Raw genomic sequence first — 7581 nt, 5'->3', positions numbered from 1 at the left:
TAAATAAATAAATAAATAAATAAATAAATAAATAAATAAATAAATAATTTTTTTTAAAAAGAAATGTGGACCTTCTGATAAGAGCAAATAACTGATAACAGATTATTGTCTCATTAATTAACTTACTGGGTAAGCTTTCAAGGGGTTTGCATTTTGAAAAAGTTAACTTAGTGTAAACTTCTCCAAAGAGGGAACTGATTCTTGAGCATCCCCAGGACTTGGTGCGACTGAGAGGCAGTTAGGAGACAGTTCTGAACAGGAAGACTGTGAAACCTAGTGAGACCATCAATTTCAGTCTTTCCCTGGCCTTCAACTAATTTCCCATGTCCACTAATGGGTTATCAACCCAAGAGGACTAGGCAGGGAGAGTGGTCATTATAATACAAAGTGTGGACAAGGTTAAGAAAGCGCTGATGGTGGAGGAAGGAATTACACCAAGATCCCAGATGTTAGATTTAGATAGTGTGGCAGTTTCTGTAACCATGTAAAGTAGTTGGATTGGAATTTCAGGATCATGTGGTTGGGAGATAAGAGGTTTAGTAACTCCCCTGTTCCCCACTTGGAGGATTCCCGAGACTTGGCAGGACCTTACTTGGACATCAGCCCTCAGGCATCTCTAGTCTTAAACACTTAAGAACACTTACTTGCTCTTCATGTTTAGTGCAGTAAAATCCCACTGCTCTGAGATTTTCATTGTCACCAAGCTTCTGACCCAGGCCTTCAAGCAACAACCTCAGGGCCATCCTAATTCTCCCACTTCCTGTGTGACCAAGGGTCTGCTACAACACTACACCATTTCATCAATTTTACAAATATTTATTAAGCACCTACCATATGCCAGGCACTGTTCTAGATACTTTCCTATCTTTGCAAGCATTTAAAAAATGTTAGTTAGTTAGTTTGTTTGTTTATGTGATCTCTGCACCCAACGTGGGATTCAAACTCATGACCCCAAGATCTAGAGTCCCATGCTCTTAGACCGAGCCAGCCAGGTGCCCCATCCATGAGTGCATTTTAAAGATTAATTAAAAGGCCCTATCCCTGTAACCATTACCCAGGGCCAGAAATGTTGTGCTCCAGAGCACCACTTCACACCTTCTTCCTCTCCTCTAGGGCTATAAGCACTATCCTGACATTAATGATGATAATTTCATGTATGAAATTAATATATTGAATATAATTGAATAATGAGACATATATATTTATATATTATTTATATATGAAATTTATATATATTTATGTTTATAAATATATATAATATATATAAATGGATTTCTAAACAATATACTGTGATTTTGCCTGATTTTGAGCCCTATGGAAATGGAACTGGACTGTATATCTTGTTTCTTCTGTGCTACAGTGTTTGCAAGGTAGTTACACATAGTTGTAGTCATCCATTTTTGTTGTTCTATAGTATTCCATTGTTTGAAATACCATTAATTTATATATCCATTTAACTGCTGATGACCATTGACTGTTTTCAGTTCTTGGCTATTAGGAACAATGCTTCTAGGACCACTCTGTAGTCACATGCAGGTATGTGAGTTTCTAGTGAACTTTCTTTTGTTCTACCCTGTGAGAATCACTGCTGTTCAGCACGACCAGGACTCTCCTTAATAATGCAGTTGGACTCTCCCTAATTCTACAAGGGGCAACTGAGAGGAAGAGGAGGGGCATGACGGGCCCAAGGTCACTCGGGCGGCTGGTGGCAGAACTCAGACAATAATCAGGGTCTTTTCCAGATGTAGTCCACTCCCGTGTCCCCCCAAACTGAGGGAATTTGGGAGAGGTGGCACCAGGATAAGATGAGTGAGGCACTGCCTTCTGGTGTAGAATGTAAAGGGGCACGAAGATACTTGGCAATCAAGATTAATACTTGAAATTTTTTAGATCGGCAAACTACAGCTTGTGCAGCCAACTGTTTTTGTAAATAAAGTTTTTTTTGATTTTTTGATATTGCATTCAAATGTTGTTTATCTTGATTACTAAATTCTTGGGCACCCCCTTAAATTCTGTGCCAGAAGCCAGCGCCTCATTCTCCTCTCCCTAATCCCAGCCCTGCAACCCAGGACCCAGCGTCCCTCTTCACCTTCGCTATCCTAAACCTTCTCCAAACCTTTCCAGCCCGGTCGTCACCACCGTTTTCTGTCCGTAGGGGGCGCGGTAGTCCTGCCTCCTGCATGTCGTTCCCTCTCTCAATTCCCAGGTGAGAAGCCTGTCCCTGGAACCGAGGGAGGGACGCGCCGGGGTGCGGGGCCGGCGCGTGCGCGTGACTCAAAGCCTCGGGCTGGGGTGCCCGGGTGATCCCCAAGCGCAGCAACCAGGCCTTGCGCGCTAAGCGGGCTTCTGAAGCCTCTCGCTTGAGGACAGTTCGCCCCAAGCCATTTCCTCTCACATTCTGTTTGGGGCCCGGAATGGCAGTTCCTACGCGGCTCTTTGTGGTGTGCTCACTGCCCCGACCGTTCCGCCCCATTCTTGGGAACGCCAGGGGACGGGTGGGGCAGTTCTTTGGGACGGGAGAAGAGAGCAGGGCCGACCGGAACGAAATGCCCCCGGCCGAAGCTGGGTAAGGATGCACTGGACCCTCGGCATCCAGGTCTCCACGGGGTTGGGGGGACGCCCACATGAGTGGCTTATGCAGGGTCAATGCTCTTCCCGTTTCCGAGGCCCCTTGCGGACGACGACATTTCCCGACAGGCCCAGCAGATGCCTCTTTCCCGGAGTGGGGCGTCTGGCTCCAAGGACGCTATCTCCGAGCCGCCGAGTTCCCACCGAGTTCCCACCGAGTTCCCACCGAGTTCCCACCGAGTTCCCTCGGAGGCCGGCCCTCGCGGAGCAGGGTCCCATTGCAACGCCGCTGGGGTTTCGTGTCCGGAGAGTGAGGGTGACCAGCCCGCTTGGCTGCACCCCCAGGTGCCATGTAGGAGATCTGCGGGCACGGGATGTCACTAGGTAAGAGCTAGCGAAGGGCAGGAGCCCGAGCCCGCTACCTCTTACCTGGAGCAGGGGCCATTTCTGAGCATCCACTTCCGCCGAGCCCCTTCGATAGGTCGTTCCATGAACCCCCGCAAGCAGGTGGGTATTATCGGGATTGGAGGGGGCGGCATGTGCATCTCCACTGCCCTTTTCAGCTTTGTGCCCTCCATTCTCTTCCTGGAGTCCGCTCATTCCATTAGCTAACGCATTTCCCAACCATTCCTTAAACACTTGCTGCACCACAGCCCCTCTTGGCCTTAGAATCCAGACCTCCTTCTATTCCCAAGGTCTCCACTGAATTCTGCCTTTAGCCCCCTCACCTCCGCGAAAACATGCACGCAGGTATAGACACCCAGGCGCATAGGTACAGCTTTCTCAGAACTTTACACTACGCCACTGTGACTAAAAGTCTGTATATCCCCAGCCTGGAGACACTTAGCCTTAGACAGTTTGGTAAGGTTAAATTTTATTATCATGTGGCATCGAGTCCAGCTATTGAGAGCTCCACACACCTAAGTTCAGGGCCTTGACCTTAGTTTATTAATACCCTGGACCCATTCCTGAAAAGGAAGGGCTATAGTGAAAGAAAAGTAACCTGTAGAGGTTTCCGAGGATAAACAGAGATAACCCTTTAGTTCAAAGTTCTCAATTTTGGCTGTGTACTATGTTATTACACCTGAGTGCAGCCTGAGCAAAAGAATTTTTAGAAGCTGGTTGATTTTAATGTACAGCCAGGGTAGAGAGCCACTGCTTTAACCCTGAGGGCAGTGGATGGGGCCTGGGATGGCCAGAAGCACTGGGCCAGGCACCTCCAGCTGGGAGCAGCTTCAACCCTTTATCCTAGAATGCTGCACAAATTGTTAACATTTTCCATGCGTCCCCTGCAGAAACAGGAAGCACTGCCCTATATTAAGAAACGTGCCTTGGGTCCATAGTGTCGCATGGTTCCTCTCCCTCTCTGATTTCTCCCCCTTAAGATTTCCCTCCCTTCCCCCTATGGTCCTCCCTGCTATTGCTTATGTTCTACATATGAGTGAAACCATATGATAATTGTCTTTCTCTGCTTGACTTACTTCACTTAGCATAATCCCCTCCAGTTCCATACCTGTTGATGCAAAAGTTGGGTATTCATCCTTTCTGATGGCTGAATAATATTCCATTGTATTTTTGTACCACGTCTTTATCCATTCACTTTCAGAGGGAGGGAGGATGGGGGGATGGGGTAGTAGGGTGATGGGTACTAAGGAGGGCATGTGTTGTGATGAGCACTGGGTGTTATATGCAACTAATGAATCATTGAACACTACATCAAAAACAACATAATAAAAAAGAAAAAGAAAAGAAACATGCCTGACAACTTTGTGTAAGGTAATTGGAAGTAAGGCAAAACAAGCCAAAAAAGCCAACTAGGAAACATACAGTAATCTCCGGGTGAGGTAAAGAAAGCCTGGGCTAGATTAGTGACAGGGAATGTAGGAGGAGAGAGTTGTGGGACGCCTGGGTGGCTCAGTCTGTTAAGCATCTGCCTTCGGCTCGGGTCATGGTCCCAGGATCCTGGGATCGAGTCCCGCATTGGGCTCCTTGCTCGGCGGGGGGCCTGCTTCTTCCTCTGCCTGCCTCTCTCTCTCTCTCTCTCTCTCTCTGACAAATAAATAAATAAATAAATAAATAAATAATAACTCTTTTAAAAAAAAGAAAGGAGGAGACAGTTGTGACAGTCACAGGAAGAATGACAGACTATGGTGGCTACCTAGATGGAAGTTTTTGGCAGGCTGTGGCTCTTTTAATTGTCATAAGGGCTGATTGCACTAACATATCCTAGTTGACTCCCAGAAGAGAGTCACCAGAACTGCTGTAGTCTTTCTAGAACTCTTGAGACCATGAATAGGCTGGGGTCATTGTGGCTGGCCCAGTGTCAGGCACTAGCAAATTGAACTGTGTCCATTCATAGAGTTAAAAGAGCTTCTGCTTTATGGTGGCCAGAGGCCCTTTCTGATATGGGGCAGCAGCTACACTCCTGGGGATAATTCCTCACAAGAAATTCAACAGGGAAAACATAAGCTCTGTGCATGGCATGAAAATGCTTATTATAACATTATTATAATAATGATATATTCCAATAATAAAGGAAATGAATACAGCAAAAGAACTTAAATAGCTAGCGTTAAGGGGCACCTGGGTGGCTCAGTCAGTTAAGCCTCCAGATCTTGATTTCAGCTCAAGTCATAATCCCAGGATCCTGGGATCGAGCCCCGGGTCAGGCTCCGTGCTCAGTGGGAAGTCAGCTTGAGGATTTCTCTCCCTCTCCCTCTGCCCCTCCCCCCACTCTAGTGCTCTCTCTCCCTCTTTCAAATAAATAAATAAATCTAAAAATAAATAAATAGATAGCATGAAAATACGATCATTATGAAAATGTGAATGAACCAAAAAGAATCTTCTTTTGGGGAAGCAGAATTAGATTCAACTTTTGCTTGGAGTAGTTTCCTCTTACTCAGTAACTAAACTATGATTATAGAGTAAATATGTAGGCATGTGGGCAAAGCCTGAAGAAACTTGCTAATGTGAACATATTTTTCTTAGAGAAGGTCAGAATTATGGAGAAAAGGGGATTTCTTTTTCAAAATTTTCCCAGTGAGAGACACTGTAGCATAGAAATTAGGAGAAAGCTCTCTCAAGCCAGATCATTTAGGTCCTGGTTCTGCCACTTACCAAATGGATGGCCTTTGGCAAGATTAAGACTTTTCAGTGGCTTGGTTTCTTCATCTGTAAAATGGGGTAATAGTCCCCATGTTAGAGAGTTCTTGGGAGTTTAATCTATATGTGGAAACTCTTAGAACAGCACCTGGCATATAGTAAGTATTCTATAAGTGCTAGCTATTTAAACTGTTATTTATAATGTAATAAAATCTTTTAAAAAATTGGCCAATCAGCACTGATACTCCTGTCCATCCTCTATACCTCAGAAAAATCTTAGCATATTTGGACTGACAGCTTTATTGAAGTTACAGATAATAAAATGCCCCCATTTTAAGTGTAGTCTGATCTTTGATAAATGTATACATTAATAAACCACCATCATGATCAAGATATAGAACATTTCTATCACCCCTTCTTCATGCCCCTTGCCAGTCAGCCTCTCCCTACCCCACTTATTCCCAGACAACAGTTGGTTTGCTTTATGCTCCTATAAATTAGTTTTGCCTATTGTAGAATTTCATATAAATGGAATCATACAATATGTACTCTTGTGTCTGGCTTCTCCGATCTAACATAATTTGAGGTTCATCTCTTTGTTGCATATAACAACAGTTGTTCCTCTTTGTTGCAGAGAATTCCATTACATGGGTATCCCACAATTTGTTTATTCCTTCACCTATTGATAGACATTTGGACTATTTCCAGTTTTTGCCTATTATAAATAAAGCTGCTGTACAGATTTGTGAAAAAGTCTTTGTGTGGACATGTTTTCATTTTCCATGGGTAAATACCTCAGAGTAGAATTGCTGGGTCATACAGTAAGTATGCATTTAATTTACTATTAAGAAACTGTCGAACTGTTTTCCAAAGTGGCTGGACCATTTCACATTTCATGAGCAATGTATGAGGGTTCCAGTTATCCCACATCCTTGACAATACTTGGTATTGTCAGTCTATTAATTTTAGCCATTCTCATGGTATGTAGTGATACTCATCATGGTTTTTATTATTTTTTTATTTAAATTCAATTAGCCAGGGTATAGAACATCATTAGTTCTTGATACAATGTTCAATGAATCATTAATTGAGTATATCACCCAGTGCGCATCATATCACATGCCCTCTTTAATGACCATCACCCAGTTACCCCGTCCCCCCTCACCCCCCCCTCTAAAACTATGTTTGTTTCTCAGAGTCCATAGTCTCTCATGGTTCATCGCTCCCTCCGATTCCCCCCATTCATTTTCCCCTTCCTTCTCCTAATGTCCTCCATGCTATTCCTTATATTCCAAATATGTGAAACCATATGATAATTGACTTTCTCTGCTTGACTTATTTCACTTAGCATAATCTCCTCCAGTTCCATCCATGTTGATGCAAAAGATGGGTATTCATCCTTTCTGATGGCTGAGTAATATTCCATTGTATATATGGACCACATCTTCTTTATCCATTCATCTGTTGAAGGGCATCTTGGCTCTTTCCACAGTTTGGCTATTGCGGATATTGCTGCTATGAACATTGGGGTACATGTGGCCCTTCTTTTCACTACATCTGTGTCTTTGGGGTAAATACCCAGGAGTGCAATTCCTGGGTCATAGGGTAGCTCTATTTTTAATTTTTTGAGGAACCTCCACACTGTTTTCCAAAGTGGCTGTACCAACTTGCATTCCCACCAACAGTGTAAGAGGGTCCCCCTTTCTCCACAACCTCTCCAACATTTGTTGTTTCTTCCCTTGTCCATTTTTGCCATTCTAACTGGTGTAAGGTGGTATCTCAATGTGGTTTTGATTTGAATTTCCCTGATGGCTAATGATGATGAACATTTTTTCACGTGTCTGTTAGCCATTTGTATGTCTCTTTTTGAGAAGTGTCTTTTCATGTCTTCTGCCCATTTTCTGACTTGAT

Source organism: Neomonachus schauinslandi, chromosome 5 (assembly GCF_002201575.2).
Source record: "Neomonachus schauinslandi chromosome 5, ASM220157v2, whole genome shotgun sequence".
In the NCBI taxonomy this organism is placed as follows: domain Eukaryota; kingdom Metazoa; phylum Chordata; class Mammalia; order Carnivora; family Phocidae; genus Neomonachus; species Neomonachus schauinslandi.
Note: the sequence above shows the minus strand (reverse complement) of the source record.